The following is a 15,391-nucleotide window of genomic DNA, read 5'->3' on the forward strand; positions in this document are numbered from 1 at the left end:
AGTTCAATTGGTCCATATAGATAAGCCCTGGATGACAGGCAAACAGCAATTTGTCTTAATACAAGTAAGACAAAGGGGATGAGAGTTTCACATTTGCCTCAATAATGTTTTATTGACATCGAAATGGCTTGCTTCGGAAATTCCTTGAGCCATTGTTTTTTGCTATAGATGGTTTCGTCAAATTTTTCCAAATTAAGAAATTGTTGACATTATATATAACGGTAAATATTTTTACAAACTAGGTCTTTCTTTACCTTTTGCCAAGACTAGTGTGGACAAAGGATAAACCAGAGCAGAAACTCTGGAAATAGCCAGGCCTTGCAATGTGCGCATTTGTGCCCAGTGGTGGCGTACCAGTCTCTGTTATTCCTCTTCATTTAGTGCCAGAGACCACCAAATCTTCCTGCATAAGTCTTCTTTAACTCTTGTTCACTCTTCCCTCTAAACTTACTGTGACCTTTCTCATCTTACTGTGAGTTTTCTCGTGTTTTCCTTTTTGCAGGTATCAGCATAAATCTAAGATAGGACATTGTTCAGGCACCCCACATGTTCATATCTCATAAAACAATCATCTGAGAAAAAATCAATAGCTCACTTTTATTGTGTATGTATTGATGTTATATAGACTTTGCCAGACTCTACCTGTATTTTGAGTTGGATAGGAAGTGTTTAGTTTATTTTAAAAATTGGCTCCCAGTGAATAGGTTCAGCATTTTTGACCTAATTATGAAGAAAACACCTAGATCTTTCAAAAATAGTCTAATTCTGACTCTCAGACAGAAATGCTATTGGATTAAATCTTACATTTTGTGTACAAACCCTGGAGTCTATTCACTTACTCTTCTCAGTGGGATTTGCTGATACTTACCTATGGTTCTACTGTAGCCTGTAGTCATGTCTTTAAGACAGCTTTTAAAAAATTAGACAGAGAAAGCAAAAAGTTAACCTCAAGGATATAAGCAAACAGGCCAGATTCATCTTTTTGGCAGACTGAGAGATCTCCATTTGGTTGTGGCAACAAGCCTAAAGAGAAAGAAAGCCTTTAATTGAATAAACAAAACATCACAGTTTGATCAGAGGAGGCAATACAGTCAATATCACCTTAGCCAACTTTAAGCTTTTTTTAGGAAATAATTATGCATGTTCCAAAGATTTGGTGTGGTTTTACCTAGCACAATCACTACCAGAGACAGAACTTCAGAGTATATGCTTCCGAATCATTGAGCTCATCCTATACTTGGGCTTTATCTTGGAGGCAAAAGTTAACTGTAATATCTTGGTTGCATCCTATCTGCATAAGGACAGACTGAAAGACAGAACTGTCCCAGGCTCTAGATTTTAGGATATATATAGCCTAGAACAGTCCCTTGGCTCTCCTCATCTGCTGGCTCCCATGTACCTGGTGTCTCAAAGCCCCTTGGGAAGCTGAGAACACTCCACTTTGGGTCCTATCTTCTCTCCACTACACTATTCATGGCAGAGACAGATGATATGAGAAGCTTTGAGTGCTTCTATTATCTGGTCCCTAGCACAGCTGTGGTGCCTCATTGGAATCTGGCCTAATGGTTTTATGCAGTCAGATAATTATTCATAGGACTTATCTTCATGGAGCACATGCTGGGGAGAAAAATAGTGGCAGGATATAGGAAACATAATCTGCCTCAAATTCAAAATTGGCTTGTGAAGACTTGATTCTGGTTCATGTTATGAAAGGAAAATGAATGGTCTGTCTTTCTTGGATACAAATGCAATTGCTGAGCCCCTCCCCATAACTTCACAACCACACAACAGAAAATGCATGTGTTCCATACTGTTTCCCAGTGACATAGATGAATAATAGAACCACGTATATTACTGCCATTAGTCCTTGTTGAGACCAGTGTTATAAATTTGGGCCATGATACTGAGAGAGGGAAATCTCATCCATATTTGAGTTAATGTGTTATGGTTCCAAGTGAACTCCATGAAAACATAGGAATGTTACCTGGAATAAAGGCATGCTGACCCATTGACCTCAAGTGAACAATTTAGCAGGTTTGGTTAAGATTAGGTAGCTTGCGTCCAAATCCATAAAGAAAGCAAGATATTTTGATAGAGGAGGAAATTAAGAAAGATTTCTTAGTTCAGATCTTTTAGGTTACAAAATAAGGGCACTATATACATACTCAGGGTTTATCACTCAAGGTCTGAGTGCCTACGTGATGTTAGAGAGAAATGACTTGAAGTCCAGGAGAAGGGAAACCATAGGGAAAGTTGGGAGGGGAGGTATGATAGTGATGATAGATAAGGTAAATGGTGTCACAGACCAATCTTAAGTGAAGCTCACCTTTGATTTGAATGTAAACTTTGAGGAATTCAAATGCCCTTAAAAAGAATAAATCTTGTTCAGATAGATTATTTGAAATTTGTGTGTAGACTTTTTAAAAAGTTAAATAAACTTAAAGTGACAAACATCTTCCAGCCAACTTACCTGAAGTTTTCATTTATCCTTTTCAAATGGAACAGTGAGTGGGACCATTGATCCATAAATTATCATTACATGGTCACCTGGTCTATAGGTCACTGCAAGAACTATAAGTGCTTCCCTGGTCAGTTGTTAGGGAGCCATCTTCTTGAAAGCATCTTCTGCTCCTCTGCTAATTCTCCATCTCAGTCGCTTCAAAATTACATCCCTGTGAAGGACTTCATGCTTCAACCCAAGACCAACTACAAAAACAAAAGCAGCAATGACCTTTATACTCCAGGATTTCTTATTGCAATAATCTTCCTTTCTTCCTCAGATTGTGGCCAGATGACAACACCTTAGCCAAAATCATTTTTTAAAGCTTTTTTTAAAATATGGACCATTTTTAAAGTCTTTATTGAATTTTTGTCACAATATTGTTTCTGTTTCACACCTTGGTTCTTTAGCCAAGAGGCATGTGGGATCCCAGCTCCCTGATCAGGGAAGGAGCCTTCACCCCTGTATTGGAAGGTGAAGTCTTAAGCCCTGGACCACCAGAAAAGTGCCATTAGCCAAAATTATTTGAAAAATAAAATTGGTTATTTTACTTCCTGGTCCATGGATAAGGAATCGAGTTTATTAGAAAAGCCCCTTGTTTGGAGGAATATCTTTCAGATAGTTGATAAGACTAAGTCATTTCACATTTATACCTTCTATTGGATGTTCAAACATATTTATCATCATAAGCCTTTTCATGATATTGTAATGCCAGGTTTCAGAGTGACTCAAACAGCAGTAACATATGAAGCTCATTTCCAAAACAGGTGACAGTACTCAGAAGAGTAAAACTTCTAATAATCTCAGTTTTCCTACATCAAAGAATGTCTTCCAAGTTTCTGGTGATGACTAAAAAAGAAAATATTTAAAAATGATTGAAATTTGTTCCAAAGTTGAAAAATGAGTTATATAAGCACTCTCCATAGACACACACCATCTTAAAAATGATCTTTTAAATTATCCCAGAAAACTCAAACTTGCTGCTCTCTCTGAGTACCAGGAAGTGCTTCAAAAGAGTGAAGTAGTTTATATAGTTTATAATAGCCAGGACATGGAAGCAACCTAGATGTCCATCAGCAGAGGAATGGATAAGAAAGCTGTGGTACATATACACAATGGAGTATTACTCAGCCATTAAAAAGAATACATTTGAATCAGGTCTAATGAGGTGGATGAAACTGGAGCCGATTATACAGAGTGAAGTAAGCCAGAAAGAAAAACACCAATACAGTATACTAACGCATATATATAGAATTTAGAAAGATGGTAATGATAACCCTGTATGCGAGACCCCAAAAGAGACACAGATGTATAGAACAGTCTTTTGGACTCTGTGGGAGAGGGAGAGGGTAGGATGATTTGGGAGAATGGCATTGAAACATGTATAATATCATATAAGAAATGAATCGCCAGTCCACGTTCGATGCAGGATACAGGAAGCTTGGGGCTGGTGCACTGGGATGATCCAGAGGGATGGTACGGGGAGGGATGTGGAAGGGGGTTCAGGATGGGGAACACGTGTATACCCATGGCGGATTCATGTTGATGTATGGAAAAACCAATACAATATTGTAAAGTAATTAACCTCCAATTAAAATAAATAAATTTATTAAAATAAATACATAAAAAAGAGTGAAGCAGTAGAACAGAGGTGAGGATGCAGCGGGCAGCAAGATGTGGAATTAGATGTTTCCACACTACGTTTCCTTAGTTTCAGGGGGCAAATTCTTCCCTCCTCTTAACATCCCACAGTACAAACCAGAGCTCCTCTCCAGTTTAAATGTCTTCAAGCAGCTTCTACCACCTTGATACAGCTGTAGTCTAGAAGTTGTTTGCCACAATTTTATCCCTCTTTATTTTCTGATTGTATTTTCTGCCTCTTTCTTTGCCCACCTTAGTTCTTCAATTCCAGTTATGTGAAACATACTTTAGGAAAAGTGGATTTTGAAAGGAAGGATGCACAAAAGAACAAAGAAAGAAGGGAAAGAAGGGAAGAGGGAAGAAAGGGAGGGAAAGAGAAAGAAAGTTAAAGAATTTGCTTGCTCACTTATATTGATGGAACGTTTTTTGGTAGCAGTTCTTGTCATCCCAAAAGAAGGTGTTTTGCTTTTTACAGCATTTAGCATATTTCATTCAATGGGATGTTTCTAATTCAAATATTATGTATTCCAAAAGCCTGTCAGAAACACAGAATTTGAAAGGTATTATGTAACTGAGTCACAAAGTTGGGTTTTTAGGTATGCCTGATCAGCTTACCTTTGGTAACCACTTCAGTTGCCCAAACTGAGAATTTAAAAGGTATTCAACTTGAGTTTAGGGTTTATATTAAGCTCATAGTAGAATAAAAACAAAATGCTAACCTGAATTACTTTCAACAGAAATACTAAACTATAGAAAATTTTGGTTGAAATTTGTGAATAACCTAGAAATCCTTATTCATAAGTAAATAACAAACAGACACATTTTAAAAAAATCAGTTTTTCTTCCTATGAGATTTCAGTTTCCGGCTGGGGGTAGTTTGCTCACTAGAGGACACTTGGAAATGTGTGGAGGAGGTTTCTGATTGTCATAATGACTGGAAACAGCCCCAGGCACTTCATGAGTACAGGTCAGAGACAGGAAATAACTCTCAATGCATACAAGACATTCTGGCTTAATGAAGAACTGTCACATCATGATGCCAATAGTACCTCTGTTGAGAACCATTGGTATCCTTCTTTACAGGTATGACATATGGGTGATATTAGGAAATTAGAATGGAATAACACTTTTTCTTTTTTGAGGGGGCAGAGCAGCCACAGGCAGGTACAATGAACTAATTATGAAACAGAAACTTCCTCTTCCTAAAATCATAGTTAATACCCACTGTAAGCAATTGATAATTTAAATATTCAAGAGTTGTGCCAAGGAGTTTGCTGGTTTTGTATAAGGTGGTGATGCACTGGAAACTGCTCATCTTATTATAGGAAAATAGTAAAAATATCTCAGAAAACAAAAGGTTTTCTGTGATTCCAAGTGGCTCAAAACTGGGACAACTGTGAAGGTTTAATATTACCGAACCTGAAAAATAGGATTTAAAATTAAAGTTAACCCTGTTAAGAACCCAGACATCACTGTTTACACTGACGATGGAGTAAACATGAGACTAAAATTCCATATATATACCAAGGAGTTATGTATGACTCTTTGTGATCCCATGGACTATAGCCCACCGGGTGTCTCTGCTCATGGGATTTTCCAGGCAAGAATACTGGAGCGATTAGGGATTGAACCTAAGTGTCTTGCAACTCCTGTATTACAAGCAGATTCTTTACCACTAGCACCACCTGGGAAGCCAAGAGTAAAATAAACCATATATTTAGTTCATTCTTGACCAAGTAAGCATTTTTATCATTTGTTTCCTCCAATAAGAACTAAGGTTGGATTCATATTTTTTAAAATTTCATCAAATCTTTGATTTAACGGTTTTTCAGGTCACGTAAATAACTAACCTCTTCAAGTCCATTAGAGCAGTATCCCCTAAAGGCAACATCAATTTATTACCTTCTTTCTCTTTTTAAGCTTTTAAGATGCAATTTCTCACCTGTGATAGTGACCCAGAATCCAGTTCTTTATTACTGAACTAAAATTCATGAACATCTTGATTAATCTTGTTGTTTGTGTTTAGATATTGTACTTCTATCCAATAAGTCTCTATCTTTAAAACTGTTTAATGTAAATAGACCTCTGTGAGCTTTCAAAAATATTTTTGTAAATCCTTTATGGTGAGGTTGGGTTAGTGTGTGTGCATGTGCTTAATCACTCAGTGGTATCTGACTCTTTCTGACCCTGTGGACTGTAGCCTGCCAGTCTCCTCTGTCCATGGGGATTCTCCAGGCAACAATACTGGAGAAGATCCAGGGAGTCTTCCCAACCCAGGGATTAAGCCCAGGGATCTCCCGCATTGCAGGTGTATTCTTTACCATCTGAGCCACAAGGGAAGCCCATGAGGTTGGGTTTAGTTGTGTATTTCTCAATTGTTTGAGTTATGCTAGAAAGTAAAGTGGATAAAACAATTACTTGGTTTTGAACTGCGTTTTGGCTATTTTATTACAGTTAGTTGAAACATACTTTAGTTTTGTGTTAGAAAGTTCTTTGGCATTATCTTAATCCTCACAACAACCATCTAGGTCGGTGGTATTATTTCCAAGCTACATCATTGGATGTAAAGAGCCAACTCATTGGAAAAGATCCTGAAGCTGTGAAAGAATGAAGGCAGGAGGATAAAGGGATGACAGAGGATGAGATGGGTGGATGGCATCACCGATTCAATGGACATAAGTTTGAGCAAACTCTGGGAGATGGTGAAGGACAGGGAAGCCTAGCGTGCTGCAGTCCATAGGTTCGCAAAGCGTCGGACGCAACTGAGCAACCAAATAACATCTTTGGAACACTTGAATGACTGGGTCCCAGGTCTAACATTTGGAAAGGCACAGATTCGCCTTCCATCCTGAAACTTTTCTTATAATTTCAAAGAAAATTCCCCACTTTCATTTAAATGCAATTACCTTATATTTTAGCTAATAAAAGATTTAAATAAAATAATGAAATTACTACAGTGCAGACTTTAAACTAAAAAAGAAATTGAATAAGGGACAAAATCCTTATCCATTCCATGTGGAATAAAGAAATTTATAAAATTTGACTTCATAAATCTCTTTTGGATATTTAGACTCAGTAAGGCAAAACAAAAATACTGGTTTTCAATTTTGTTTTATTCTTCTTTTTAATGAAATACATTAGTGTATGTGGGAATGCTCAGTCACTTCAGTCACATCCCACTCTGCAACTGACTTTTTGTAGCCTTCCAGTCTCCTCTGTCCATGAGATTTCCCAGGCAAGAATACTGGAGTGGGTTGCCATTTCCTTCTCCAGGGAATCCTCCCAATCCAGGGATAGAACCCATGTCTCCTGCACTGCAGGTGGATTCTTTACTGCTGAGTACTGGGGAAGCCCTAATACATTAGTAAGAACTTTCAATCAAGATTTGGATGGTACTACAAATATGTTATATAGAGTGGTCAGGGGAATTAAAGCAATTTAAATTTTTGCTTTTGAGGACCATCTCTCTGGTGTTTTTCTTCTTTTTTTTTTTCAAAATCATATCAAGTTTTATAATGAAGTGGAAACATAGTGGTTTATAGAAAACAAAATGCTAATGTTTATATAAAAATGTTTTCCTGTGTGAAATTTTCAATTTGATTTAAAAGTTTGTGTACTGACAGTATTTTATTTGTTATTTTTAATCATTGTATCTGTTGAAGAAAAAGAGATTAAATGATGAAAAGAGAAAAACATGTATAAAAATAGGTGACATCAAGTTTTGACAAAAACATAAGCAGAGTAATGGGAGGGAAGCTGGAGGTTAAAACGAGAGTGATTGCTTTATTTTGTTTTGGTTTTAAACTGGGAGAAATGAGAGTATGTATATGTGTTGATAGGAGCCATCCAACAGAGAGAATTTAATAATTAGCAAAAAAAGAAGGTAGATATATCAAAGGAACCTTCCTGATTAAGGAAGAGCAGGTGAAATCTGACCTTCCATGGGAGAATAAACTGTTAAGACCATCAAGAGCAGTGAGGGCTGAGTATGGGCACACAGATGCAGACAGGTGGGTAGAGGAGGTGGTAGCTATTTGTGGACATTCAATGTTGGTGAGTTCTATTAAGATTTTCTTAGTGGTAACTCTTCCTTACAATTAAAGAAGTCTGTTCTCAGATACTTTATTTATATGAAAGTATATTTGTACGTTAGTTGCTCAGTCATGTCCGACTCTATGCCACCCCATGGATTGTAGCCTTCCAGGCTCCTCTGTCCATGGAATTCTCCAGGCAAGAATACTGGAGTGGGTAGCCATTCTCTTCTCCAACATGAAAGTATAAAACTCATTAAAAGTTGGTGAAGTATTACCTGCTGTAGTATTTGTTGGATAAAGATGAAAGCTTTCATTTGAATTCCAGAAAGCCTATCTCATTTAGACAATCAAAAGAAAAAGAAGCTGGTCTGAGAGGGAAGGGGTATAGGAAACTCCACTGATACTACATCATGAGGTAACTGTTCCTTTACCGACTTGTCAAACCTGTACTGTTTTATCAAGGAATTGGTTGGCCTTCAGTTGCAGCTCTAATAACAGCTCACAGGTGCAGAAGTTCAAGAAAAAAAGGATTGGTATGGAGTATGCTAAGATTATCAATGTCACTAGAGGCATGATATCTTAGCATAAAACCAGACAAGCTTAATGCCAGACAATTTCAACTCAAGATTGAGAAACTCCAGTGTATCACATACAGATTCCCTGGAGAAGGAAATGGCAACCCACTCCAGTATTCTTGGGAAATCCCATGGACAGAGGAGCTTGGCAGGCCACAACCCATGGGGTTGCAAAAGAGTTGGACATGACTTAGCAACTAAACAAAAACAACAATAATGATAAACAGATTAGCTGCTGCCAAACCACAACATTTCATCAACAGAGAAGCCCTCTAATTTCAGTCACTGAAGGGGTAAGAAATGAGAGGACCTTAGCTGACTGGATAATACAGTCCAGTCTGAGGACATTATAGAACTGTCAGATTCTTAGCCCCAAATCAAATTTAACAGATTATTTATTTTTACTGCACAGTATCCTCATGACATTAACTTTTCAAATTGATAATATAACCCTCCTCTTCCCTTTCCATTAATACATTTAAATTCATAGGCATAGAGACATTTTCTTCACAATAATGTTTCCTTCAGGAACTACTCCCTCTACAGATAATAATCTGAAAGGATGAGCTCTTCACAGTAATGCAGTCCCCCACGGGACCGCAAGTGAGCTCCTGACCAAGATGGCTACTCACATTCTCTTCTCTGGGAATTAAGACTTGGGACTGCCAATCTGTCCTTGCCTTTGGGTGACTTGTATCATATGAGTTCAGTTATGGAATGCTGCCTTCCTCTTCATAGACTGAACACAGGGGAAACCAGTCAGCAGACGTATGAGAACACATACGATAGCTGGACTTACTTGCTAAGTTGTGCCGGACTCTTTGCGACCCCATAAACTGTAGCCTGTCAGGTTACTCTGTCTGTGGGATTTTCCAGGCAAGAATACTGGAGTGGGTTGCCATTAGAAGTGGAAATGTGCACTGGATTGATGGCTGCCATTGATTCCATGAGAATCGATGTTCTTGTCCCATCATATGCAATTTCCTCTGAGTAGCCATTGTTTCTGTTACTTGTAGATCAAAGAGTCCAACTTCCCTTCTTCCAAGAGTGTGAAATACTCAAAGTGTATCCTTTAGGATCATCTCAAGACATCAGTTCTTTGTTAAGCATAACTTCATAAGCCCCTCAAAGCATCCCTTCTCTGGAAAAATGGTGTAGATAACCAGGGGGGCAAACATCTGTGTGATGAAACTCTAAATGGTCCCCCAATTGTCTGTAAAATTTGAAGTAATCCAGTCTTTCTATGGGCTTCCCTGATAGCTCAGTTCATAAAGAATCTGCCTGCAATGCAGGAGACTCCGATTCTGTTCGTGGGTTGGGAAGACCTGCTGGAGAAGAGATAGGCTACCCACTCCAGTATTCTTGGGCTTCCCTGGTGGCTCAGCTGGGAAAGAATCCACCTGCAATGCAAAAGACCTTGGTTTGATCCTTGGGTTGGGAAGATCCCCTGGAGAAGGGAAAGGCTACCCAGTCAAGTATTCTGGCCTGGAGAATTCAATGGCACTGTATAATCCATGGAGTTGCAAAGAGTCAGGCATGACTGAACGACTTTCTTTCATTCTTTCTATACTGTCTACTCTGTTGTAAAAGTATTCTAGGACACTAAGATGCTGTCACTGAGAACCCAAAATAGTAGAAATTACATAAGCCCATGACAGGTCTCCTCATTGTTTACTCCCTACATAGCTTTCTTTCTAGATTGCAGCTATTAGTCAAAAATTCTTAAAAATTTAACATTACTAAATTGAATAAAGTCTATTCCAACACTATATTATGATTGTCTTACTAAGGGAAATTCTTAACCTTCATACTGAGCTAAAATATTCAGTGATAATCTCTGATTCATCAGACAATGATCAAAATAATTTTATTTTTTTTTAAACTTTACAATATTGTATTGGTTTTGCCAAATATTGAAATGCATCTGCCACAGGTATACATGTGTTCCCCATCCTGAACCCTCCTCCCTCCTCCCTCCCCATACCATCCTTCTGGGTCGTCCCAGTGCACCCGCCCCAAGCATCTAGTATCGTGTGGTGAATGGAGTAATCAAGGTTGTCTGCTCTTGGTAGATATATAATGAGGCTAGAGATACAATCTATAAGTAATATCTTAACTAAACTTAAGAATTGAAGCTAATAAGAAAGAGTGAAATAAAGTCATTGCAGCAAGATGAATGGATTAGAGATTATCATAATAAGTCAAGTAAGTCAGAGAAAGACAAACATATGATATCACTTAAATGTGGAATCTAAGAAAATAATATAAATGAACTTATTTACGAAACAGACTCATAGACATAGAAAAAAAACTTATGGGGAAGGAAGGGGAGGAATAAATTAGGAGTTGGGGATTAAAATATATACACTACTATATATAAAATAGATAACTGGGAACTGTACTAGTAACCTTACCCTATAATGGAAAACAATCTAAAGAAGAATGAATATATACCTGAATCATTTCACTATATACCCTAAAGTAATAGAACATTGCAAATCAACTATATTTCAATAAAATTTTTTAAAATAAAGAAATTAAGGCTATAAATTTATGTACATTTTCAAACACTCTATTTTACTTTGAGAAAAAGTAAAGACAGAGAGAAAAACAAAAAAGGTTGAGAGAAAGACAGAAGTCATACAGCTATCCTTTCTATTTTTTGTAATATATACAGAGATTTATTTGCATACACCAAGCATCCCTAGAAGCATTTGTCAAGTAAAGCCAACTGTGTGAAATTTCCCCATCCTGCCACTGTTTAGGGTGATGGTGAGGGTCTATGCTTAGATAATAAAAATATTACAAAATTCTTACACACATTGCCTTTGGGCATAGTCATCAAATATATTTTTTCACTGCTGCATACAATGGATTTTCACAAATCTAAAACACCATCAAGAAGCACATCAATTTAATTACAGATTTGGAGAAACAGCAACAATATACTTTTAAAACACACACTTTTCATTGTTGTTGTTAAAGATAATAACACAGATTATTTGCACAATCACAATTACATTCAGCTTGGGGCCCAGAAGGAATAACAGGGACTATGTGAAACAACTAAAACACAGACAAACTAAATAAAATAATCGGAGAAGGCAATGGCACCCCACTCCAGTACTCTTGCCTGAAAAATCCCATGGACGGAGGAGCCTGGTAGGCTGCAGTCCATGGGGTCGCTAAGAGTCAGACACGACTGAGCGACTTCACTTTCACTTTTCACTTTGATGCATTGGAGAAGGAAATGGCAACCCACTCCAGTGTTCTTGCCTGGAGAATCCCAGGGATGGGGGAGCTTGGTGGGCTGCCGTCTATGGCGTCACACAGAATCGGACACGACTGAAGTGACTTAGCAGCAGCAGTAGCAAATAAAACAATATAGACCTTCAGATTTTGGATTCCAGGCAAGGTAGGAGCATGATAACTGAGAGAAGAAAAGTAAATGAGGTGGGCCCAGTTTACAGCCAGGATATTCTGGCCTCAAGACAGAGAGGAAAACTCGAGTGAAGACTGGCAGTCTCCCAGAGCTGAGGAAGCAGAGTGGGGAGTCCAGAGATGTCAGGCCAGCAGAGTTCACCAGGCCCAATCTACTGCATCTGGAGGATGGCAGCAAAAACAGGGTTCTGGAGGTGATTCAGAGAACTGACTCAGGCTGCTCTGGGCTTGATAGTTCAGTCTGTTCACTGTTTAATTGAGCTATTCAAGTCTCTTTAAAATAAATTTCTTTTGACCCAAATCAGCCATTGTTAGTTTCTCTAAGAGCCTGCATGTATAAACCTAATTGAATACATAAGAACTAAAATACTTATGCCAGAGGCAGAAAGATAATATATAATAGGAACCCAGAGTTTGAATTCAAAACTCAGAGGTCCCAGATTTGAAACAAAGCTCGTCCCACTCTAAGTGGGGAATTTGAGGCAAGTAATGCTTCTTTTTTGAGTTTCAAGTTCTTTAGGTATCAAGCAGAAGAAAAGCATAATAGTATAATCAGAGGAATTAAATCAACTAATGTAGTAAACCAGTCCAGATTAAGATCTTTAAAGGCTATAAATATATAAAAATCTTTTCATATTAGGTTAAAATTGTTTATGGGAAGGTGATATTTCTCCCTACTAGATTATAAACTACTGTATTTGCCAGTTTCTGCTGTAGCCGGAAACAAACACAAAACCTCATGATTTACAACAGTAAATATTTATTTCTAGTTGACTGTGGCTTGGCTGGACTCAACGGGGTCATCTGACTGAGTCAGAAATGCTCCATGCTCTCTTATTCTGGGGTCCAGCTAGAGGGCAGTGGTTCTCTTTGGATATAATGGATGATATTTGAAGCCTGTGTACTTTAGATCAGTTCACATTCCACTGATGTGGGTATACAAAGTGGCCCCTGTACCTGGAGAACAAGAAGAGACTGAGGAAAGAGGCAGACCACTCCGGATCAGTGGGTGTCAGGGTTAATAAGCGAGGGAACTTACATAGGAGGCTTGCTATAGGTGGCTGCAAGATGAGTCAGTCTCCATACCTGCCCATCAGCATCTTAAGAGCTTACATAAAGGCCTTCACTGGGTTCAGTCACATATATCATCCAGGTGGTCTCTCAACACCAGACTGCTCCCACAAGACTGCATCTTTGAAAATGGGTCCCACTGTGGGAACAATGCGCAGAAAGCACATTTCAGGGATGAAAAAGGAGGCTGAGGGGCCTCTGATTGCCTGGATTCTGCTCATAGATTAACTAGTGATCACATCCCCTCAGTGACCTCCTCCTGAATGGAACATGAATATGAACGGATCAGGGAGGTATCCTCCTTATACAGAGTGGTGGAATGGGAAAGTGGGTCCGTTTTTATTATTTTTATTATTATTTGCTCATTAGTAATACAATCTATCATGGCTACCAATAAGTAGAGACAAGTCCTTTTATTTTTTTATCACGGAGTCTTGAATATAACTTGGTACAAGTTAAGTGATTAAAATGTGTTTGCTGAGTGCAGTACCAGGGCCATTTACGGATAGACAACAACTCTAAAATATTTCTTAGAAGTCACTTAAACCTTCCAGCTAATTTTAAGGATTGGGAAGCTGAGATCCATATGTTGGTGGTTTTTCTATCAGAGAGCATAACTTCAGGTTGCCCATCCACCCCAAGCCTGGGTGTGAGCAGGGGTGGAAATTGCCCATTGTGGAGTGTACTGTTACATAGGGCAAAATGCCAAAAAAGCCAGATCCATATATTAAATGCTTCTGTTAACATTGGCTAAAGATAATTAGCCCCTGGTTGAAAGTTGTTGGCTACAAGGTGAAAAAGAGATCAGCTCTGCACATGTAGCTAAATAAGTGCAAATCAAGAAAATAGGTGGTACTAGTGGTAAAGAATCTATCTGCCAATGCAGGAGACATAAGAGATATGGATTCCATCCCTGGGTTGGGAAGATCCCCTGGAGAAGGGAATGGCTACCCACTCCAGTATTCTTGCCTGGAGAATCCTATGGACAGAGGAGCCTAATAAGCTGCAGTCCATGGGGTCACAAAGTGTCAAACATGACTAAGTGACTGAGCACACAAACACACACACACAAAGAAGACAAAAACATTATTTGAAAATATATGCACTCCATGTTCTTAGCAGTATTATTTGCAGTAGCCAAAACATAGAAATTTTGTCATTTGCAATACCATGAATAGACCTAGAAGGTATTATGCTGAATGAAATAAATCAGACAGGGAAAGAGAAGTAAGTGATATCACTTACACGTTGAATCTTGAAAAAACACACAAACAAAGCAAAATGGAAAGAAACTCATGGATAAAAAGAACAAATAGGTAACTGCCATGGGAGGAGAGAGGTGAGAGGTGGGGTGAAACAGATTAAGGAAACTAAGAGGTACAAACCTCCAGTTATAAATAAATAAGCCAAGGGAGGTAATATACAGCACAAGGAATATGGTCAATAATATTGTAATAATTTTTCATGGGAACAGATGGTTTCTGGATTTGTTGTGGTGGTCATTTCTTAATGTATGCAAATGTCAAATCACTAGATAGAACACCTGAAACTAATATAATACTGCACATCAACTATATTGCATTAAAAAAAATCAGTCAAGGTGATTCACCATTTTAATAGAATAAAGGAGAGAACCACATGATCATTGCATTAGACGTAGAAAAACATCTGAAAACAAATCAACGTTAATTCATGATTAAAGCTCATATAATAGAAATAGAAGGTAATATCCTCAGTATTTTTGTGTTTGCACTGGTTAAATGTTAGCAATACTAACTAAAATTTGGTATGTAGAAGAGAATTAGATTTGGATGGGAAAATCATTTGTTTGATTTCTAATATATCTGGTTTGAAGTGCTTTGGCTTTGGCTTTGCTCTCATCTAAGAAGCGAATCCAAGGGGACAGATGGTTGGTATTTCTGAAGGTTATAAACAGGTATGAATAGGACAATAATGTTGAAGTCATGGTTGACAAGAGATTATTGAGGGGATGGTTACAGGCATGGTTGGTTGCACAGAGGTTTCATAGCACGGTGTTTATGAGCATGCATTTTGGAATCTCACTGCTTGAGTTATTCTGACATTTTAGTATTATGATTCCAGGCAAGAAATTCAACTTCTCACTTTAC

Source organism: Bos javanicus, chromosome 20, assembly GCF_032452875.1.
Source record: "Bos javanicus breed banteng chromosome 20, ARS-OSU_banteng_1.0, whole genome shotgun sequence".
NCBI classification, from domain to species: domain Eukaryota; kingdom Metazoa; phylum Chordata; class Mammalia; order Artiodactyla; family Bovidae; genus Bos; species Bos javanicus.